General features: G+C 43.3%; 1 pseudogene; it reads left to right on the top strand.

Moving 5' to 3' along the window:
- LOC121841566 overlaps nucleotides 1–7,011 on the top strand; it is a 12,615-nt pseudogene extending 5,604 nt beyond the window's left edge.
- Nucleotides 7,012–12,261: the final 5,250 nt, after the last annotated feature.

Genomic DNA, 12,261 nt, shown 5'->3' with positions numbered 1-12,261 from the left:
TGGCAACCCCACATATGCTCTCTCTAATTCTCTCTTTTTTCTCTCTCTCGGAGGACCTGAGCCCTAGGACCATGCCCCAGGACTACCTGACATGATGACTCCTTGCTGTCCCCAGTCCATCTGACCGTGCTGCTGCTCCAGTTTCAACTGTTCTGCCTTATTATTATACGACCATGCTGGTCATTTATGAACATTTGAACATCTTGGCCATGTTCTGTTATAATCTCCACCCGGCACAGCCAGAAGAGGACTGGCCACCCCACATAGCCTGGTTCCTCTCTAGGTTTCTTCCTAGGTTTTGGCCTTTCTAGGGAGTTTTTCCTAGCCACCGTGCTTCTACACCTGCATTGCTTGCTGTTTGGGGTTTTAGGCTGGGTTTCTGTACAGCACTTTGAGATATCAGCTGATGTACGAAGGGCTATATAAATAAATTTGATTTGATTTAGAGTGTCACCCCCTTTGAAGAGGGGGATGACCGCGGCAGCTTTCTAATCTTTGGGAATCTCAGACAACATGAAAGAGAGGTTGAACGGGCTAGTAATAGGGGTTGCAACAATTACAGATTTTGCAGCTCTTTCAGATCATCAGCTATCTGGATTTGGGTGGAGGAGAAATGGTGGGGGCTTTTGCGGGTTGCTGTGGAGGGTGTCGGGTAGTTGACCGGGGTAGGGGTAGCCAGGTGGAAAGCATGGCCAGCCGTAGAGAAATTCTTATTGAAATTCTCAATTATAGTGGATTTAGCGGTGGTAACAGAGTTTCCTAGCCTCACAGCAGTGGGCAGCTGGGAGGAGGTGCTCTTATTCTCCATGGACTTTACAGTGTCCCAGAACTTTTTCGAGTTAGTACTACTTGATGCAAATTTATGTTTGAAAAAGCTAGCCTTAGCTTTCCTAACTGCCTGTGTATATTTGTTCCTAACTTCCCTGAAAAGTTGCATATCACTGGGGCTATTCGATGCTAATGCAGAACGCCACAGGATGTTTTTGTGCTGGTCAAGGGCAGACAGGTCTGGAGTGAACCAAGGACGTTATCTACTCCTAGTTCAACATTTTTTGAATGGGGCATGCTTTTTAAGATGGTGAGGAAGGCACTTTTAAAGAATAGCCAGGCATCATCAACTGACGGGATGAGGTCAATGTCATTCCAGGATACCCCGGCCAGGTCGATTAGAAAGTCCTGCTCGCAGAACTGTTTTAGGGAGTGTTTGACAGTGATGAGGGGTGGTTGTTTGGTTGCAGACCCATTACGGATGCAGGCAATGAGGCAGTGATAGCTGAGATCTTGATTGATAACAGCAGAGGTGTATTTGGAGGGCGAGTTAGTTAGGATGATATCTACGAGGGTGCCCGTGTTTACGGATTTGGAGTTGTACCTGGTAGGTTCATTGATAATTTGTGTGAGATTGAGGGCATCAAGTTTAGATTGTAGGATGGCCGGGGTGTTAAAAGCATGTCCCAGTTTAGGTCACCTAGTAGCACAAGCTCAGAAGATAGATGGGGGACAATCAATTCACATATGGTATCGAGGGCACATCTGGGGGCAGAGGGAGGTCTATAGCAAGCGGCAACAGTGAGAGACTTGTTTCTGGAAACGTGAATTTTTAGAAGTAGAAGCTTGAATTGTTTGGGTAGAGACTTGGATAGTAATTTTTTTTTAACCTTTATTTAACTAGGCAAGTCAGTTAAGAACAAATTCTTATTTTCAATGACGGCCTAGGAACAGTGGGTTAACTGCCTGTTCAGGGGCAGAACGACAGATTTGTACCTTGTTAGCTCGGGGGTTTGAACTTGCAACCTTCCGGTTACTAGTCCAACGCTCTAACCACCAGGCTACCCTGCCGTAATACAGAACTCTGCAGGCTATCTTTGCAGTAGATTGCAACACCGCCCCTTTGGCAGTTCTATCTTGGCGGAAAATGTTGTAGTTAGAGATGGAGATTTCAGGGTTTTTGGTGGTTTTCCTAACCCAGGATTCAGACACGGCTAAGACATCCGGGTTGGCAGAGTGTGCTAAAGCAGTGAGTAAAACAAACTTAGGGAGTAGGCTTCTAATGTTAACATGCATGAAACCAAGGCTTTTACACTTACAGAAGTCAACAAATGAGAGCACCTGGGGAGTGCGAGTGGAGCTAGGCACTGCAGGACCTGGATTAACCTCTACATCACCAGAGGAACAGAGGAGAAGTAGGATAAGGGTACGGCTAAAGGCTATACGAACTGGCCGTCTAGCACGTTCGGAACAGAGAGTAAAAGGAGCAGGTTTCTGGGAACGATAGCATAGATTCAAGGCATAGTGTACAGACAAAGGTAAGGTAGGATGTGAGTACATTGGAGGTAAACCTAGGCATTGAGTAATGATGAGAGAGATATAGTCTCTAGAGACGTTTAAACCAGGTGATGTCATCGCATATGTAGGAGGTGGAACAACATGGTTGGTTAAGGCATATTGAGCAGGGCTAGAGGCTCTACAGTGAAATAAGACAGTAATCACTAACCAGGACAGTAATGTACGAGGCATATTGATATTAGAGAGAGGCATGCGTAGCCAAGTGAATATATTTGTCCAGTGAGTGGTTGGGCTGACTAGGGACACAGCGATTCAGACCGTTAGCAGGCCGATGCTAACAAGCTAACAGTTAGTAGGCCGGGGCTAAACAAGCTAGGAGTTAGCAGACCGTGGCTAGCAAGCTAGTAGTTAGCAGACCGGGTTAGCAAGCAAGCAGTTAGCAGACCGGGGCAAGCAAGCTAGCAGTTAGCAGAATGGGGCTAGCAAGTTAGCAGAAGGGCCTTTGGGGGACGTCGCGATGGAGGTAAGATTAGTAGGGTTCCAAGTAGCTCTAGGTAGCTAGCAATGGTTTGCGAACTGGCAGGTAGCTGGTAGGTAGTTAGCAGGCTAGCTTCAGTTGAGGGATTCCAGATCCGAAATAAATAGAAATACTTTAGAAAAAAACAGATCCACGCCACATTGGGTGAGGTGGGTTGCAGGAGAGTATTTAGAAGTTGAGGTTTAGGAAAATATTTTTAAAAGATATGTGAATAATGGATGTAAAAAGATATATACAAGGGACATGACAGGACAAAGACAAAGACGTCTGACTGCTACGCCATCTTGGATGCAAGGATGTAGATGATACTGCCTGATGTTCCTTGTTGATTACTGCTGTTATTGCATTGTCACACCTTATTTGCTTCTTACGGCACTGATTATACTGCGGAAAAAATTGAGATAAGATAAGCTTTGCTGTCTGTCATTCAAAAAATTGCTAGCACAGACTGGAATATGTTCTGGGATTCATCAAATGGCATTGAGGAGTATACCACCTCAGTCATTGGCTTCATCAGTGAGTGCATTGACGACGTCGTCCCCACAGTGACCGTACGTGCATATCCCAACCAGAAGCCATGGATTACAGGCAACAGTGGTAGGCCTGATCCTATAGGGAGGAGGTAAGAGACCTGATGGTGTTTGTCAATAGTTCAAGGATTATGTCACTGCTGCCCTGTTTGGCTACCAGCTGAACATTCAAACTTTTTCTATGCTGTCTTCACATTTGGACAATGAAAGAGGCATATGTGTTGGACTTTGATACTGGGATGGTGATTTCAAGGTTATACTGTAAGTCTTGGATCAATATGCAACACTATGATACCGACTACTATGACCCCAGTATCTACAGTTGTTATTATTGATCATTTGTTTGATTCTTATTATTATATTTGATCATATCCTTCATAATAAACTGTCCAAGCATATATGTTTTAGTCTAATCATGTTATAGCCTATTTCATATGGTTGTTTTTCTTCACACAACAATGTAGTAGGCCTAGACCAGTGAACGCATTTATGTGATATTCTTCAAGAATCAATGGGTAGCCTATATTTCACTAATTTAAATGATCAAACAACAACTAGAGATATGACAGTGGGCCATATTTTAGTATTTTGTTCATTAGTCCACTGTATGGCCCCAAAAAGTGTGCAAGTCAGCAGTAAAGTTCCAAGATAGAGCACATTAATGGTGTGACCTGAAATCCAAAGTAGCAGTTTCACAGACTTAATGAGTCTCCCTAAATTGATAGTTAAGCGATTTTGTATATTTAAATATGGTCTAATATTCCTGTGTTTAAGCTTCATGTAAAAAGTTCCAGTCAAGTCCGGCTGCTTGGCCTGCAGCAATACAGCAAGCTAAAGGATAGCGAGAAGAACCATAAGCTGCTGGTGGAGCAAAACTTCCCTGCCATTGCCATCACAGGGGCATGGCCCAGGAGGAGAGGTGGGCTCTGACGGAGAGGAAAAACACTGGCTAAACACTACAGGCTATGCACTTGTTGAAATTTGAGAGGTTTTGATTGGTATTAGCAATATTAGGATATCAAATCTTAGGATATTGCTTACTAACAAGTGCATAGGGTTTAGGGATAGATTTGGGATTGGGTCTTTGCTTTCATTGGGAAATTCTGATTTGTGTAGAAGACTGTCCTCTCCTCGACTCCTCCGTCCTCGCTCATCCGTAAACCGAAGTGGTTGAGGAGAGTTAGTTAGTGGGCAAACAGAGGAGTGTCCTCACCTCCTCCTGCTGTGGAAGCACAAGTGTCCTTCGCTGAAGAGTTTTGAGATCTATCACTCCCCCTTTGAATCAGCTGTTTACTCTGAGGAGAAAAGCATGCACATATTTAAAAACGATATGGTACGATATGCTACTGGTCTGAGACACACTGCATCTCAGTGCAAGAGGCGTCACTGCAGTACCTGGTTCTAATCCAGGCTGCATCACATCCGGCCATGATTGGGAGTCCCATAGAGTGGCGCACAATTGGCCCAGCGTAGTCCGGGTTTGGCCGGGGTAGACCGTCATTGTAAATAAGAATTTGTTCTTAACTGACTTGCCTTGTTAAATAAAGGTTAAATATATATTTTTTAATGTTATCTATAAAACATCTAGCTAAATGTCTTCTTACTACTTCACACATTTTAATATGGGATTCCACCCCTGTAAAAGTTATTTGCATGATGATGCGTGAAGGAAGGAGTCTAAGGAGTACACCACCTCAGTCATCAGCTTCATCAATAAGTGCGACGATGACGTCGTCCGCATAGTGACAATACGTACATATCCCAACCAGAAGCCATGGATTACAGGCAACATCCACATCGAGCTAAAGGCTAGAGCTGCCGCTTTCAAGGAGCGGGAGACTAATCCGGACGCTTATAAGACATCCCGCTATGCCCACAGATGAACCATCAAACAAGCAAAGCGTAAATACAGGATTAAAATTGAATCCTACTACACCGGCTCTGGCGCTCATTGGATGTGGCAGGGCTTGAAAACTATTACGTGCTACAAAGGGAAACCATGTCTTGAGCTGCCCAGTGGCGCAAGCCTACCAGACGAGCTAAGTGCCTTTTATACTCGCTTTGAGGCAAGCAACACTGAAGCATGCACGAGAGCACCAGCTGTTCTGGATGACTGTGTGATAACGTTCTCGGTAGCCGATGTGAACAAAACCTTTAAACAGGTCAACATTCACAAAGCCGCAGGGCCAGACGGATTACCAGGACGTGTACTCAAAGCATGTGTGGACCAACTGTCAAGTGTCTTCACTGACATTTTCAACCTCTCCCTGACCAAGTCTGTAATACTGACATGTTTCAAGCAGACCACCATAGTCCCTGTGCCCATGAAGAGAAGGTAACCTGCCTAAATGATTACCGCCCGTGGCACTCACGTCAGTAGCCATGAAGTGCTTTGAAAGGCTGGTCATGACTCACATCAACAGCATCCTCCCAGACACTCTAGACCCACTCCAATTCGCATACCGCCCCAACAGATCCACAGATGATGCAATCACACTCCACACTGCCCTTTCTCACCTGGACAAAAGGAACACCTATGTGAAAATGCTGTTCATCGACTACAGCTCAGCGTTCAACACCATAGTGCCCACGATTTTCATCACTAAGCTAAGGACTCTGGGACTAAACACCTCCCTCTGCAACTGGATCCTGGACTTCCTGATGGGCCACCCCCAGGTGGGAAGAGTAGGCAACAACACATCTGCAACGCTGATCCTTAACACTGGGGCCCCTCAGGGGTGTATACTTAGTCCCCTCCTGTACTCCCTGTTCACACACGACTGCGTGGCCAAACACGACTCCAACACCATCATTAAGTTTGCTGACGACACAACAGTGGTAGGTCTGATCACCGACAATGATGAGACGGCCTATAGGGAGGAGGTCAGAGAACTGGTAGTGTGGTGCCAGGACAACAACCTCTCCCTCAATGTGAGCAAGACAAAGGAGCTGATCGTGGACTACAGGAAAAGGCGGGCCGAACAGGCCCCCATTAACATTGACGGGGCTGTAGTGGAGCGGGTAGACAGTTTCAAGTTCCTTGGTGTCCACATCACCAACTAACTATCATGGTCCAAATATACCAAGACAGTCGTGAAGAGGGCATGGCAAAACCTTTTCCCCCTCAGGAGACTGAAAAGATTTGGCATGGGTCCCCAGATCCTCAAAAGGTTCTACAGCTGCACCATCGAGAGCATCCTGACCGGTTGCATCACCGCTTGGTATGGCAGCTGCTCGGCATCTGATCGTCATCTGACCGTAAGGCGCTACAGAGGGTAGTGCGAACGGCCCAGTACATCACTGGGTTATTCTAAATCTATGGGTGCCCCCCTTTTTCCCCCAGGCTTTCCTGGTACCATCAGTTCAAGGACTTCCAGACGCGGATCCTGGTGGCCACCAACCTGTTTGGCCGAGGGATGGTCATTGAGCGCGTCAACATCGTCTTCAACAACGACATGCCCTAGGATTCCGACACCTACCTGCATAGTGGCCCGTGCCGGCAGGTTTGGGATGAAAGATCTGTCCGTGACCTTTGTGTCCGACGAGACCAATGCCAAGACCCTGAACGATATGCAGGACCACTTCAAGGTCAACGTGGCAGAACTCCCAGAGGAGATTGACATCTCCACCTACAGTAAGCTATATCCAACAAACTAGTCTAGCACTCATTTGGATTTCATGTAATGCCACAGTACTTTTCATGGTTTGTGTCCGAAATGTCATCCTATTCCCGATATAGGGCACTACTTTTGACCAGAAGAAGTAGTGCCCTATATAAGAAATTGGATGCCATTTCAGACACAGCCATGTTTGGACTTTATATTTATTCATTTTGGTTTTGGAATATCCTTCATTGTTATAGTGCTGCTTGCAATGCCAGTGCTGCTTGCAATGCCAGTGCTGCTTGCAATGCCAGTGCTGCTTGCAATTGTATCTTCAAACAAAATGTTGACGAGCACTTTAGAGCATTGGATTATTACCTAGTCATTCCAAGTATGTGGTCTGTGCAGCTGTAATGCTGGTTATTAGGTTATTTTTTTGGACCCAACAACTGGAAGTCATTTTATGTGGGTACACAAAGTTAGACGCTGTAAACTAACCTCTCCCTCGTCTTTCACCTTTTCTCGTTTCAGTTGAACACTCCAGATGAAAATCGCCCCCTGACCAGTGAAGACTACGTGGCCGTGCCCATCTGTCCCTGTGTCTTTCAGAGAGGGAGAATAAAAAAATGATCTGACCGTTTTTTATTTTAAATGTCTCTCCCTGATCTCCCACTTCATTATGCCTCACCTTTTATTTGATTTTATCCTATCCTCCCGGGGTTGCAGTTTTACTTTTCTTTTCCTTGTTCATCATGGCTGTTTCTATTTTTTGGTTAATGAAATAATTGAAATTAAAACTTTTTATACAATTATCACTGTTTATTTTATTTTTCCTTACCAATAGGAAATTCTGTCAATTCTGAAATGTCAAGAAATCCCAGTGATTCTCTGCTTATTTAATACTTTTTACCATACTTACTAATTAGAGAAATTGGAGATTGGCTTTTCACATTGCAGCATATCACTGAACATGAAAGATCAATGTTGAATTCAAATGTCAGAAGACAAAACTAGATTAACGCTATAGAATATATCAGATTCAATTTTGCCTGTCACAAGTAGAGGGCACTATGATCATAGATTTCAGATGTCTTACACTATAATTTTTTTTAAATTAACATTTTAAAAGATATATAGACTGAACAAAAATAGAAATGCATTATGTAAAGTGTTGGTCCCATGTTTCATGAGCTGAAATAAAAGATCCCAGAAATGTTCCATATCCACAAAAATATTATTTATCTAAAATAACATTTTGGGCAGAAATCTGTTTACATCCCTGTTAGTGAGCATTTCTCCTTCGCCAAAATAATCCATCCACCTGACAGCTGTGGCATATCAAGAAGCTGTCTAAACAGTATCATCATGGGGACAATTAAAGGCCACTCTAAAATGTGCAGTGTCACATCACAATGCCACAGATGTCTGAAGTTGAGGGAGCGTGCAATTGGCATACTGACTGCAGGAATGTCCACCAGAGCTGTTGCCAGATAATCTCTACCATAAGCCACCTCCAACATTGTTTTAGAGAATTTGGCAGTACCTCCAACCGGCCTCACAACCGCAGATCACGCGTAACCATGACAACCCAGGACCTCCACATCCGGCTTTTTTACCTGCAGGATCGTCTGAGACCAGCCACCCAGACAGCTGATGAAACTGTGAGTTTGCACAACTGAATAATTTTTGCACAAATTGTAAAAAAAAAAAACATCTCAGGGAAAGCTCACCTGCGTGTTTGTGTGGGCGAGTGGTTTGCTGATAGGTTTGCTTGGTAGGGTTATGGTATGAGCAGACATAAGCTACAGACAATGAACACAATTGCATTTTATCGTGGTGTCCATCTGCCGCCATCACCTCATGTTTCAGCATGATAATGCACGTTGCAAGGATCTGTACATAATTCTTGGAAGTTGAAAATGTCCACGTTCTTTCATGGCCTGCGTACTCACCAGACATGTCACCCATTGAGCATGTTTGGGATGCTCTGGATCGATGTGTACGACAGCGGGTTCCAGTTCTGCCAATATACAGTAACAGCCATTGAAGAGGAGTGGGACACCATTCCAAAGGCCACAATCAAAAGTATGAACAAATCTATGCGAAAGAAATGTGTTGTGCTGTATGAGGCAAATGGTGGTCACACCACATACTGACTGTTTTTTTATCCATGCACCTACCTTTAAAAAAAAAGAAGCTATATCTGACCAACAGATGCATATCTGTATTCCCAGTAATATGAAATCAATAGATTAGGGCCTAATGAATTTATTTCAATTGACTGGTTTCCTTAAATGAACTGTAACTCAGTAAAGTATTTGAATTTGTTGCATGCTGGGTAGTATATTTGTTGTTCAGTATTATTCCACCTTTCCAAAGGACCACCTATTAGTCTATGTATAACACGAGAATCTACATCCACAAAATATGTGAAGGATATTTTTTGCTTTTAAGTAGGTTGAGTATTGGCAAAGTGGGACACTCTGAAAATGTGCTTTCTGGAAAACCTTGGGATACGTAAGGCATTCATGAATTCTCCTTTATCACACCGTCATAAACGGAGAGATTCTTTGTGATTGCTTTTCCATCTTATGGTATTTCTAAAATAGTTATTAATAATGGCTAACCCTTTGGAACTCGTAGATAATTGTATAGTTGAGAGTCTTGAGTTAATTACAGCTGAGATGGTTGCCCTTCAGACTGTGGCGATGCAAAATCGATTGGCACTTGATTATCTTCTGTCAGCACAATGGGGTACATGTGCTGTTATTGGTGCTGAACGCTGTACTTTCATTCCTGATAATTCTGAGGAAATAACTGACCTGATCCAAAAGATCAGGACTGAGGGCGCTAAGTACCATGATTACAATCCAGGTGATTTAGGCTTAGTCATGTGGTTGTCTTCAACATTCGGTACATGTGGAAGTATATTTGGTGAGCATGATACTTCCAATAGTTGGGAGTTGCGTTTATTTTTCTTATCCTCATCCAGGTTAAGTTTGGTATTGCCCGATGTTTGTCTGCTAAAATCCTACGATTATGTGAGAGTACATCATAAGATTCATCAACCGTGTCCTTTTTGGAGATGGGTGTCAGTGGTGTTGACCAGAATGTGGTGGGGGTCATAAGGGTATTCATCGGCACACCAAGCCTCATGATTGTGGTCAATGTGCCCGTGGTAACTGTCCTCTGTGCTGTAACGAACCATGCTCTCTCCGATGTGGCATCACACTTGTTGATACCTCTTCTCTATAACTTTGTGTGAAATCTATTTCTTATTGCAACAGCAAGTAGAATATGCCCTTGTGTTCTATAGAATTGCAAGGTGTTTCATGTGAAGGATTTTATGCTTACTGCTTAAGTTTTTTATTCTGTCTATTCTTTTATGTTTTCTAAAAAATACATTTGAACTATATATATTTTTTTTATGGTCTAGGGAGGAATATAAGAATATTTTGAAGATGAGACACAACACAGAAGATGAGTGGACGAGAGTACTAATGGTCAATAGCGAATTGTAAATAGGAGTTTGGTTTCAGTTCAACATCTGTTTGGGATCTGTGGAATGTCACTCCTGAACTCAGAGTGACATGTGCTACGTTCTGTACATTGAGTCTGGGGCAGGATACTTGTTATTTGGCCATTGGCCAAGTTGTACTGCAAGGACTTCTGATTGGTCAACCCCTGGCTAGGGTGGGGGTTATAAATGGCATCCTGTTCCTTTGTTCGGTGGGGAAAAGTTGAGAGAGACTGACATCTGAACATCTGACCTCCCAGCATAACATCTTGATTTGTCCTGTCTGAATAAATCTATTTTTCTCCCCTTGATTTGCTTTGGAGTTTGTGTTATTGAAGAATAACACAAATTGCTCACAGCGTCATTTTAGGCAAAAATGGGGGGGGGGGGAAATGGTCCGATCCTTAAGTTAAAGAAGGATTTATAAGCCTTGAGACAATTGAGACATGGATTGTGTTTGTGTGCCATTCAGAGGGGGAATGGGCAAGACAAAAGATGTAAGTGCCTTTGAACAGGGTATGGTAATAGGTGCCAGGTGCACTGGTTTGTGTCAAGAACTGCAACACTGGGTTTTTCACACTCAACAGCTTCCCATGTGTATCAAGAATGGTCCACAATCCAAAGGACATCTAGCCAACTTGACACGACTGTGGGAAGCATTGGAGTCAACATGGGCCTACATAAAAAACCAGGGCAGCTAGACATCCTTGTTGAGCACTTTCGACACCTTGTAGTCCATGCCCTGAGAAATTGAGGCTGCTCTGAGAGCAAAAGGGGGTGCAACTCAATATTATGAAAGTGGTCCTAATGTTTTGTTCACTCAGTGTATCTTTAGGTGTAATGATGTAATTGTCTATGTAAGGTTGTATTTCTTTATTGAGTGGAAGACAGTGTATTCATGTAAGTGATATTCTGCAAGAATCTGTCATGTATTGTCATATTATGTCTTGTTCCTGTTCTTTCTCTTCACTCCGTTTCCCTCTGCTGGTCATATTAGGTTACCTTCTCTTCCTCTCCTTCCCCCAGCTGTTCCTCATCTTCTCTAACTACCTCGTTCACCCTTTTCCCACCTGTTCCCTTTTTCCCTCTGATTAGGTCTCTATTTCTCTCTCTGTTCCTGCTTCTTTCTTTGTCAGATTCTCGTTTGAGTTTCTCATGCCAGAACCAAACTATCGTCTTGTTTGCTTCACCCTTGTCCCATCCTGTCGGAATCTGCCTGTTCTTCTGATGCTACGTGTGATCAGGTACCTCTGTCCGCTACGACCCGCGCCTACACAGAGAGACCAGCAGTCTGTCGCCGCAACCCAGCTATTCTCCTCTGCTGCTAAGAAGGGGACTCTTTTGTAAATATCAGAAGGACTTTCTGTTTCATTTGTCGCCCTCTCTGAGGGTTGTCTATTTTGCCATTTTCTACATCTGAAGAGGATCTATGTCTTCCCTGTGTTTTTACATTAAAGGACTCTGTTTTTGTTAAACCGCTTTTGGGTCCTCACTCAAGTGCACAACAGAATCAATGGGTAGTCTATATTTCATTCATTTGAATAAAATAAAAAAATATATATATGTATAAAAAAAATACTGTTCATTAATCACAGATTAAACTACATATAAATTGGAAATCAGCAATGTAATCACTCTACCTTGACAATTCATAAATGTTACCAAACTAAGAAAAAAAGTGAGTGTGTATTCTGTAAAATTGTATTTCGAGAAGTCAATGAGTCATTCCAAGACATGACTGGGGTTGCTACCAGATTTCCACCATACTGATTTCAACAAAAGAAAGAC

This window comes from Oncorhynchus tshawytscha, linkage group LG32 (genome assembly GCF_018296145.1).
Source record: "Oncorhynchus tshawytscha isolate Ot180627B linkage group LG32, Otsh_v2.0, whole genome shotgun sequence".
NCBI lineage: Eukaryota > Metazoa > Chordata > Actinopteri > Salmoniformes > Salmonidae > Oncorhynchus > Oncorhynchus tshawytscha.
The sequence above is the reverse complement of the archived record's forward strand: the minus strand, read 5'-3'. Positions and strand labels throughout refer to the sequence as shown.